The sequence below is a fragment of the Bombus terrestris genome, chromosome 9 (assembly GCF_910591885.1).
Source record: "Bombus terrestris chromosome 9, iyBomTerr1.2, whole genome shotgun sequence".
Lineage (NCBI taxonomy): Eukaryota > Metazoa > Arthropoda > Insecta > Hymenoptera > Apidae > Bombus > Bombus terrestris.
This window is the reverse complement of record NC_063277.1, coordinates 11,311,917-11,324,239: the sequence shown is the minus strand read 5'-3', so window position 1 is coordinate 11,324,239 and position 12,323 is coordinate 11,311,917. Positions and strand designations below refer to the sequence as shown.

Sequence of the window (12,323 nt, the reverse complement as noted above, 5' to 3'; positions counted from 1 at the left end):
CACTAACAATGAGTAGACCGCACACGACGCTACACTGATTTGTATTTCCCGCGAATACTTATTCTGAAAATTTCACGTGATTCTTATGTTATAACTAGACTGTGAATTTTTATACCTTTATGACGAATATGCAGGTGTAAAATGTAATTATGCAGAAATATATAAAACATCCAAAGTATATTGCCTTGGTTAGTTAAGATATCCTATCTATTATCTTTTTCATTCTTCAGGATGTAATGAAATATTTCAAGTTCATTGTGTTATTTACTTATTAAATAGTTATATCACAAAGGCTGTAAACTGTTACGAGATAATGATTAGATATTAAAATATCTCAGTTTACAAACTGAATAAAGAAAAATAACGATAGCACAAAGAAAATGATAAAACTCCCGTTTTCCTCAATTTTGAAATGTTAGAACATTTTAATTAACGATAATTATGATATATTTTTCGTTGTAATATTTAGTAGTTAAACGATTCTGTATCATTTTTTAATTATATTTATAAACATATGAATTTGCATAAATATCGACAGTCTAATAATAATAATATTTGTTTTTATGCTATAATAATATTGGTATACTAGTATCTGATACGATACAAATTTTTGACGTTTCTTCTAGAATATCTTAGACACTTAAATTGATGTCGATTATTTGTGGATTTTATTTGGGAATTAGGATTGATCGAGTCATGTGCAATTAACGAAATGCTTTATGGCTTGCGTAATAAATAAAGATAGAAGATATTGTCGAACGTAGGCGGATCAAAGATGCGATAAATTGAATAGTTATGAAATGCATAGGTCAGGTCTGAGTTTAATGGTTTTCTAATTTTAAAAGATAATTTTCAATGCTGTTTGTCAATTGGTTTTCTGAAGTGCGCTATCTTTTGTGAGTTTGTTTTGTATCTTTTATAAACAAATAATAGGAACAATAAAATGAAGTTATCGTCCTAAATTGGTAATTCTTGAAAATAGCACATTGCCATATTACCAGTAAGAGTGATCGATAAAATGGGAATAAACTTAATCGTATATATTGTTCAACATTTGCGCAAAACAAACTAAAATTTTTTAATATTGTAGATATATCTTTCCGACTTTTCTTCAATATTCCAATCACGCAAATATTTGAATTTCGACACACGAATTCGATACTTGCAAATATTTCGTAGCTTCGAAGTATTGGAGTTTTTTCACAATATTTAGTAGTAGTAGTAGTAGAGATATTTTTTAAAGTACACAGGCCTTAATTTATTGTATAATTAAATGCGAAATTATATTATTTAATTACCATCAAATATTATCTGTGTGTAAAATTATAGGCCTTAAAAATACCATTTGTAGAAATATATATAAAGATAATTATTACTGATAATTCTGTTGTTTTTATTGCGTGTTAATGTTGGTAGTTAAAAGATTTCGATATTCGATAATTTAATGCGACAGTTAGACTGTTAAGAATTCTATAAATTTCGGTCGTTGTTTGATAATATTTGAAACGAATCGAGATTTCACTGCACGTGATGATACGATCGAAACCCAACTTAGTTTACTCGAGCCCAATGCATAAAATCAGCGAAGAAAATCTAAACATAAGTTCTAAACCAATCGTAAACACCCGTCTCTAATTCTTAGATGAAATCATATCTGAATACATTAGCGCGATAATATCGCACATTAGTGCAGTTAGTACAATAGCAATTTGAGTTTGGATAGATTTCTTATCATGAATTTATAATAAAATTTCAAGATTTTATAATCAAATTTTAATTACTTTATTTTCTATTAATTAAAGATTTAAAGTCTTTTAGCACTTAAGATTTTTTAGAAACATTTATTTTTGATAACACAAAAATTGGAAGAATTTCTATGAAATGTTCAGGTATCCTTCCAAAACATTTTCTCCAGATCAAATTTGCTTTTAACAGAGGAAGGAAAATGCTCAATTTCATTCGTATATCATTTCATTAATCATTTCGAGTACTTTATCCAAAATTTCTACCGATATTTAAATCTTCACCCAAAAACCAATTGTAACACACAGCCATAAACCTACATTCTTTGTTTCCTCATATTCCAAACAGGCCGCGGAACATTAACAATAGAAAAAGAAACCTTGGTCTCCATTTATGTTTACAGACTGTTGGCAAAATTTACAGCAAACTCGACAAGAAACATTTTTTCCAATAACAAACGTTCTCTCGAAAAATCCAAGCAAAATCTTTCAAAAATAGAAACAGACGATCCAAGATCCAGAGACAAAGGGTTTCAAACGATTCATCAAAGTTGGTTGTTTCGTTCTTTTACAGCTCTAACGAGAAAGGGAAAGGGAACAGAACCAGTTCCGCGAAGTTGCCCGGTATTCATTGAGACTGTCGAGCTTTTAAAAGACAAAAGGGTAATTCGGGCACGAAATTAAATGGACGCGACGAGGCGACACGCCGCGACGTGGAATAAGAAAGATTAGTCGGGCGGCGTTTAATGCAAAATGAGCGGACAACGGGCGCGATTTACTCAGATTCTACGTCATTGTCGGTACGACGCGACGGTTTTAGATCTGGCAACGGACTCGTTTCGAACGGTGAAACGAAGATGGGGGGACACGATGTAAATCCCGACCGATGAATGTCCGGCGAACATCCCTCGCGATTGGGACTTCCGATTAACGATAATCACCTCCTTCTGCTTCACGTCGATTCTCTCAGGTGTTGCCTCGTTTCGCGCAGAATTTGCTATAGCGAAATGGATTGTCTGTTGACTTCATATGTGTTTGCTATTTTTTGATTTGTGTCTTATGATTTTGTCTAGTAGAATTTGTATGCTGTAAATCTGATAGAATGCAGGAAAAATGTTTCACGAGGTTAAAATAAATAAGAGAAGGTATTAAAAATCTATTGTATGTGTAATCTATTTTTGTTGATAGATCACCTGTAAGGAAGTTTTACGTTTTGCATTTTCATATTAGCAGTGCAGCTCAGAGTGGAATCTTTTAGAGTATTTATGTTATTTGAACTCTACAGTAATAGAATTTTGCTCTCTTGAAGTATAAAGGACTGCAAATTTTGTGTACAGGTGGGAACAAAAATCAGAAATTAGAACATGTTCTTTTGCTTTATTTCGTTGAAGTATATGATGTAATTGTTACAGTCAATAGAATGTATATCTGTATTTTTAAAATTCTAATTTATAGAAGATAATTAATTCGACAGTTACACGACAAATTATACGTTTCCATTACATTTGACAAAATTTCTAATTTCATACACTACCGCCTTTACATAAATCTGCCTTTTTAAAAAGTAACTAAATCCCACCCTTTTTTAAAAGATTCTCTTCCCGAATAAAAATATATACAAATTGCTCTCTACCGTGAAAGCAAATATTCACGATACAAAAATTCTCTCTGCACACTGAATCTTTCCACGCTTTCAAATTATTTTCTACATAAAGTTGGGATGCATTCAAACAAAACAAAAAAAGAAAGAAAAATTCATCGTGAAAACAATCATTCCATGGAAATACTGGAGAAAATAAGAGAATAACGTTTCGACGACAATAGAAAACGCCTGTACGACGGAAAGGTTCCCAAAGCGATTTAAACGAAAGTAACGTTCGATTTCCCATTGCTTGATGCTGGTTTTACGAACCTTTGCTCGCGTCGATAAATATTTATTTAATTAAAGTCAGTCGTCGCGGGTACGTGCGGCATCGCGCGGAAGATTTCAATAATAACTCGCGTCGGAATCGGTTGGGCTTGGCAAGAGGATAATTTCAGCCGGCTGTCTCTCTCCGCCGGACGTTCCATATAGACGTGTCGAAGATAGACATAGTTTTGGCCGTCTTGAAGCATTAATCCCTGAAACACACGTGCGCCACGGGTGTAGCCTGCGCAGGCCTGCTGCTTCGAAGCCGCAGATAATTCAACTAAATCATTCTCATCGTTATTATCATTGTCGTGTCGCGAGGGTAGACGTTGAATTATCACCCGCATAAATTTCGTCGTTGCAAGGGGGATCCATCCGCTTTCTGTGAACGCTGAAATCAGAGAACTAACGAAACAGAACACTGAAATCAGAGAACGAATTAACATTAGCTGTGCTCCAATACTGATCGCGACAGGGGTAACCCGTTTCCGGTTTGCGTAGCGGATGACGTATGGCGTGTTGGCGGTAGCTTTGTTTTCATATGATAGTGTTGTTTCTGAAAAATTTGAGGCGGTTTAGCGTTCGGTTTAAATTTGGACCAAGGAGATATTTGCAGTTGTTTGCGTAATAGTGGATGGACGCATGGGTTTGATAATACTTGGAAATCTAACGGTAAATGAGGACTGTTTTCCTCTTGCGAATGCTCTATTAGATCTTTTGGAATATCAAGGGAATAGTACAGTTGCTCTAAATTTCAGACGCCTGTAAGTTAGCATTTTAAAATGATTTTATAATTTTAAATGATGATGCTCCTTTTCCTACTTCGTGGAAGATGGGCATATTCTCGTTATAGGGTTTTACAATTCTTATTATAATAAATTGTGGTTATAATATAGATTTTTAATTTTATAGCGTAAAGGAAATGGTATAGTTTCATCGAGTGATTGCAATTGAAATCGCCAGAAATAAGTATTTTATGCTATCTTCAGAATATCGTTCTAAGTTTTTTTACAATTTTACATACTTTCAGATCTTTCAATAGTTGAAATAAATTATTCCAAGAACACTATCATAAGAAACTATATTTATACAGAGAATTATTTATTATTATTAACTATATTTATACAGAGAATTATTCCAAGAACACTATCATAAGAAACTATATTTATACAGAGAAATAAAATGTCTCAAACATCGGATCATTAATTCCTATAAACGAATGATTCAAACGTTGATTGAGGCGCGGAAACAATTACAGAGGATAAACGTGAGACGTAGTTGAAGGGGTGTTGCAATTTGCGACTTGAATCGTCGTCTGGGAACGAATGAGAACTGATAATCGTCCTTTTGTTGCACAGATGACACTGCTTAAGTGGAATAAACAGGAGCATCGTCGAAATCGGCGACTGCTTTCGCGAAAGAGCAACTAGGAACGAAGAGGAAGATCGTTCTCTTTCCTCGTTCGTATCGGTCGATAATCGACTTAAAAGTGGCAGGTCGATCCGCGGATTGAATAGGTCGATAAATCGTCGTTAATGCGCTTCTTGCGACCGGGAACGGATTCGAAAGATCGAACGTTCGCACTGACTTGCTTTTAAAATAGAACCAAGGTCTGGGCGAGGCTTCGATCAGCTTTCGTTTCGTGGATCTCAACATCTGTTAAAAAATATATTTCATTCAACAGAATTACGTTTTAAGTTTAATTTTTATTTTTTATATAAATTTTATGCTATATGGCGGTGGACCAAAAGATTTGGAATCGAAAAAAGATGACGTTGCTTCGATTTGTCGTCGTTCTGCCGGCTCGGCAGACGAATTTCCAGAGATTATTTAATAACTCACGAACTGTTTTTCGTTTCATTGGTAGGAAAGTGGAGGTGGAATTAAAAAATGAGTGTTGGTTATAAAGCGAGCCGTAAATATTTGGAGGTTGATTAAATTTTGGATCAGTCGATGCGATGAAACAGGTTTCAGTTGAACGTAGTTTTTAATATATTCGGACCCAATAAAATTTTAGCTACATTCGTATTTCTATAGAAAAGATATTGAATCTATCGCAATGTATTCCAGTAGAGTTATTCATATATATTTTTAATTCCGAAGTAAATGTTCCATAGTTAACGTTTACAGCTAATTGGAAATTGCTTTTCCCTAAAAGTTACAAGATCGATGAACCTGCTATTCTACACGAATAATTTTTTCTCTTATTTTCAGGAATGCGAAAGACAATTATAAGAAACCAAATAATTTTCGAAATTATTCTCCTGTAACAAGTATCCTAATTACTTACTTAAGGCAGTCTACGTTAGTATACTTAACCCAACAGATTCGAATCATAAAATAAACGTTAGTTTCAATGTCTCCGTATTTTCTATTTCAAGCATCCATAGTTTTAGAGAGATCCAGTCTGCAAAGTGATTTCCTTGATAGCGGCAAATCCTATGGTCGGCGAGGAGCAGATTGCCCGAGGAAATTTATTCAAGCACGTGCTACCCGGGACAAAATACCCGGCAATTTAGTTGATGCGCGTTATATCCACGTTTAGATGTAAATAAAACGATGTCAGGTTGGTTATTAATTCGGTCTAAAGGTAAAACACGTTGCATTTACGAGCTGATGCTAAGCTGTGTGATCTTCGCAGATCATATTCATTTTTCCTAACCTTTTGTCCTACACTTCACTCGTCTTTCGAATCAGCGGATCGCATATTTCGTGCACAATGGCAACAACACATTTACAATATACTCGTTCGCGCGTATTCGAAATTTTCGCGAATTTTCACGATGGAAAGTGAGATGAACGGGCGAACGAGAACACGGAAATTTAGATTACTGGCAACGCTAGAAGCGTTGAAGCGTAATCACACGAAACTGCGCTGTATATCCGCGGCCGTATGCTTTACAACGCGCAAATATCCGGATTTTGTAGCTGGCAAACAGGAATACTCTATTCGTTGTCGTTAGATGTCCGTAACGTATTTGTAATTTTGCACAGCGGCAAAGTAGACTTTTTCCTTTTTCGTCTGGATGAGACTAAAAGGGAGTAGTTTCGAAAGCAATTTGTCTTCTGACGATTTAATCTTATATTTTTAAGAGTAAGAGGAAAATTTTAAATTGACTAATTTTACGGATTTCGAGCAAAAGGAATTTTTAAAAAATACTTTGAAAAATTTCCTAAGTTCTTTGTTAAAAAATAATAATAGTAGTGACACTAGTATTTAGTATTTTCATTTATTTTCAATTGTAAAAGGAGGAATATGGTTGTTTTGAATTATTCTCGGATCAATTTTGCATGTTTTTAAATAAAGGAATTTTCGAAACATTTTTAAAAATTTATTTTAAGTTTCTTTCTATGTATTTGATATTTTATATCGATTGTATTATAAATATTTTAATTGACAATATTACAAGAAGTGTAGTACCAGAAAGTTTCAATGATGTTAATAGACAATTTCTTGCGGAGAAACCCTGGTGTGTAGCCCATTTCTTTTCTTTGTTTTTGACGAATAACGTTGTTCATTGTTTCTAATACCATGAAGTTTTCACGAATACTTTTATAATAATATTTAACACTGTGCTTGTTACATTCGGTGACTCTTTACATAAACCAGAATCCATCCCTCGATCAAGACGACCACTAGCCGTGCAAATATAATTAGTCGGATCGCAATAATCCAAAGGAACTGTGATAAAACTAAGCATTTTTATTTTACCGTTAAGGCCCTTAATTGTTATAAAAAATCTTCAAGTCGAGACGTTCCTTATGGTTATTGTTCAATCAGATAAAAAAGAGGAAAGTTGGGTTTTTCCCATGTTCAACGGTTATTTCCACCCGCAAGCGACCAGTGATGAGCAAACCCCCAGAAATAATTTTCCTCTGCGACAGCATCGTCACCACACTTCATTGGTTTGTTATCCTTAGATCAGTCGACATTTCTTGACTGATTTTTATCCGTTGATCAATCAATGTCTTCACTGGTTTTCGTTCATTGATTAGTCATCAGTTGTGACTTACTATTTACACGTCTCTGAGAATGCGTCTGTACGTAGGACGCGTGGCTATTTATATCTACAAAGTTGTTGGAATAAAGTATATATTATAATCTGTTACCTCAGTGTTACAATCAGTCAACCACCTCTATTATCTTAAATGGAATAGGGGATCGACCAATTCGTAGCGTCGATTATCGAATCGTAACGAGAATTTACGACTCTCGTTGACGCGATCTAGCGCCAACGATCGAACAGAGCCATTGCTTAAACAAAAAGTTTAACGTACGAATGAGGACTAAAAATGTTTGGAAGATCATACTGGAAATATTGATGATGTTTTGATATCCCAGATTCACTCTTTAAAATAGACGCTAATGAAACGAAAATAGTTTTCAGTACTCTAAACGATAAGCAGGTATTACAAACATTCTGGGACCTATTTGCTGATGTACTTTAATTATTATTTAAAACTAAAAATAAATATGTCAACTTTTTTTAGTACTGATTAAAGTATACAATTCTTCTAGCAATGAATAATTAAAGCTCCGAATTAGAACTCCGATAATTAAAAAATCCGAAGTAAAAGAAAAGAATTCCCTGATATATTTGATTTCTTAAGTTTCTTAATGTTGTGGCTAATGAATTATATCGCTATTTAGGAAATGAAAAATACACGACAATTGGTCGATTAATATTTTATAATCATTATTTCAGAATCCAGCGCAATGAAATAATTTTCAAAATACAGAACACAAAATACTTTTAATCGTCCGATATATTGATTAACCGATACCAATTTCACTTCCCAACAGTAACAAGTTTGACCGGTGTACATATACGTATAGAGGCAAGAATGAAACTGTACGAAATAGAATTGTAGAATTGGATTCAACTATCAGGAAAAATTCAAATGGAATCATGTAATTTTGAGTATAAACGAAAGGAAGGGAGAGAGAAATCGGTCATCGTCGCGCCAGAGAATAGTTCAACGGTTGCCAGACAAGTAACTGAAAATTACTATGATTAATTGAACGTCAGAATCACGACGAGTAATTTGCACGATGAATTTCGCAAACTGCGAAAGAGCCATCCAGTTTACGCGTGGACATTTCCGTCCCATTTCTTATCGTTCGCTTCTCATTCTTCGCTTAATTACATCGAAACTTTCGTTCCACATTCCTTTCATCGTTTAACGCGATTTCAAACTTTCTCCTTTTTCCCTTCCCTCTTCACATTTTCTTTTTATTTTTCAGATTTGTTTCCTCTGCCACTCGTAATTAAATAAAACGAATCGAATCAATACGGTAGGTACAGGTGAAGAAGAAATAAAATGATAAAAGGAGGAGATAAGAAAATCAGGGAAAAGAATAACATTTGCTCGATGAAAATTGTTGGACAATTTAGTCTCTTTGGTTGGCTATAGGATTTATGGAAATGAATCTAATCTACGCGTGACTAATTATTCAACGGTCTTAACTTGTGGCTTGGGTGACAGTGAGCTGCGAGATTTATGGTGGTGGGCAGTTACTCTGAAACGTTTAGTAGGTTGTCATAACGATGTAACTTTACAGTGATTCGATATGTAATACTAATGACAAGATGCGTTTCTCTGTTAGTCTTGTTGCTAGTATTTAATTTGAAAGTGAATCTTTGTCAGATGATGTTTTTTCCTTCATTGAAAATAAATGAATATTCATATCAAAGTGGGATTACTTTATTATACACAAGTTAATTTGGAAGTTGATTTTATTGCAGGAAGAGTGGTAAATGTGAATTAAAATAGATTAATAACGAATTAAATAATACATTACAGTAGATTGGGTAATAAAGGCAAATTGAGATTAAAGCGAATTAAGGGCTAATTAATTAAATTGCAAACCACATACTCGTGCATATGTTTAACAAAATTATCTTCATAAATGTGACAATATGTTCCTACAATTATATACGTTTCATTTATTATTATTTCATTTCATGAAGAATATTATAAGTTATCACAAAAAGGATGGAGATAATAATAACTATTTAATTGTTAGTGAAAATGAATTAGTTTATCGATTGAAATAAAAGCTAGATAATTAGCAGTTATAATTAATGGACGGTTGACTGTAATACGACAAAACCGGAATTAAATGAGCGGGAAACAGGAAGTTCTGTGCTTGCATCTTTGCAAGCTGCTGACGGTGCTAGTGTAAGTAAGACGTTGGAAACCCCTTAAAAAAAGACGAGACTTACACCCGGAAGCCTTAAATAGTATTAACTGCAAGAACCTGAGAGCCTTGAAGGTTCAAGTTACAGATCGTCAGATGAGATTTCTTCTTATGGAAAAGGAAGTTTTAAACCTCTTATAAAAAGACAAACAATTTTGCTGCTTAAGATTTTTGTATATCAATAACTATAGCTTTTAAAGGAAATAGCAAACATGCAAGAAATTAAAAAGTATTCCGAAGAAAAGAAAGAAATCTTAAAGATCAAGACTTTGTTGATTGGCAATGTAAAAAAGCAATAGAAAAAATCTATTTGGAAATAAACTTTTTAAACAAATGTTTTTGTAAAGAAATTCCTAAAATTGAGGATAAATCGTACGAATAGTTTATGAATTAAAAAAGTCAATAGGATAGAAAGGTAGACTGAATTTCGCACGTGTCTGACCAGAAACAAACCATACCTACTTACATTCTCTCTCATCTTGTTATTGTTTTACATATCATTTTATTGGTTGTCGTTGTCCGTAGGTATTGATTAATTAACAGGAACTATTTTACGATATTTCGCCGTAAAAAGTAAAAAGTAGTATAAAAAATTTGCATAACATGTATCGGAAAACGTTAATTTTTTTACTATTCAGCGTTATTTTATTCTGGATAGTAATTATGTCCTCTGCGAAATTGCTAGCTACTTTACAGTTGCACATTAGAAAGTTGCAGTTAATATTAATTATTAATATTGAAATTCACATCTTTTTACACTAACATTTTTACACTAAAACTGTAATTTTTTATACTTTTGATATCTACATCGTTCACCATTAAGAAATCTTATCTTTGCAATTCAACGAAAGGTTCTAAATATACAAAAGAATGCTATTTAAATTCCTGCATTGTTTTCTAAACACAAAGCTCGACTGAAATTTAGTAAATCTAGCACTTTGATTTAAGGACGATGAAACGATAAACATTTCTTTCTGACAGAAAGATCACACGAAAAAATCTAGCAACAAATCTTTAAATCCATCTTGATCGAAAGAATTCAGATTGCTACAATTTCGTCGAGCACGGAGTTTGCAACGACTGCTCGATCATTTCGTGTTCTTCGACTATTAGCATTCCTCGTGTGCATACGTAAAAACGTAAACGTACGTACAAAGGACGATGCATGCATTCGAGTACGTACCTCGTGGTTCGCGACATTCTTGGCACGAGCGAGGAGTCTTGACAAAAATCTCGCCTCGGCCGACCTTGTGCCTCGAGGAGCCTAAGGTGACGACATCGTGGCCTTTGCAATTCACACCTTCGATAAAATTCTAAACATTCGCAATGTCTTTTGGCAATTAGCAACCAGACTGTCGCTGAGCAACTGTTGAACGATTTCTTTTCGTGTATTTATGGTGTGTCGATGATTTGAATCTGTGTAGGTTTAAATGTATAAGAGAAGAGTAAGGGTTTTTATAATTATGAATTAACATTTTTATAATATACAACGGCGAGCATGTAAGTAGGACAAATTCTTATATTAAATTCGATTGAATTTAGTTTGTAATTATCACTTGAGAATAAGAATTCGAAAGTTGTTCCATATGTATAGTACTTTAAAGTACAAGAAATGTATTTTTAAATTCTGTGATATGGAAAAGGAGGAAAAGAGCTTTTCGTAACAGGAAAGATTGATTTTGATAAAATTCTTAATTTTGAAATAATTCCTACAATTATTTTTTCATATTTTTAATATTGGACTGTATCAATGTTTACAAAACAAACTCTGAAGCGATGGCCAAAATTATTTCTTATAACAAGAATATTGAGAGAATATGATATCGTACGAAATCAGTTGGCAAAAGCTGCAAACTACGCATGATACATATTATTATATGTATTTAAATCACCCTTCAATCTTATATTTTTGTTCATCATTGAAAAAGATGAAAACGTTAAGCGTATATTAATCCCTTGTTGATGAACGTCGACAACGATCGTTCAAGCTTTCAGTTTATAATTTATCGATATCCTGAGAGCTTAGTATTCTTGTAAATCGCAGCAATTACGAGATCGATGGCCGCTCGCGAGGCCGACGAAGTCTGGGTCGACGATTTTGGCGGAAACATTAATCGCGCACGATGACATCATCGTAGGTAGAAGCTACACAAGGTCGTGACAGCGTTGATGATGCTATCACGAATAATTTCAGGATGTTCACTCCGCGTTTAGTCAAGCATATGCTTTTAGGAATGACTAGCTCGTAATTTTCGTTTGCTTTGTCACTTAGAACGTCAGTGAAAATTTACTACTCTTCGTCAGTGAAATTGAAGTTTTCATCTTGGACAAGGTACCATCAACTCTTAATCAAATATTAAAAATGCTCTCAAATGATTCGTCACCATTTATCGAAGTTACAATTCTTTAGGCGATTCTCCTAGTTGTCAACTGTTTTAAATCCACTAATAAATAGATATAATTAAATACA

General features: G+C 33.7%; 1 protein-coding gene across 9 annotated transcripts in view; it reads left to right on the top strand.

The window, feature by feature from the left end:
• Positions 1–12,323, top strand: part of LOC100643331 (tropomodulin) — a 118,751-nt gene that overhangs the window by 1,559 nt on the left and 104,869 nt on the right. The window lies entirely within an intron of this gene.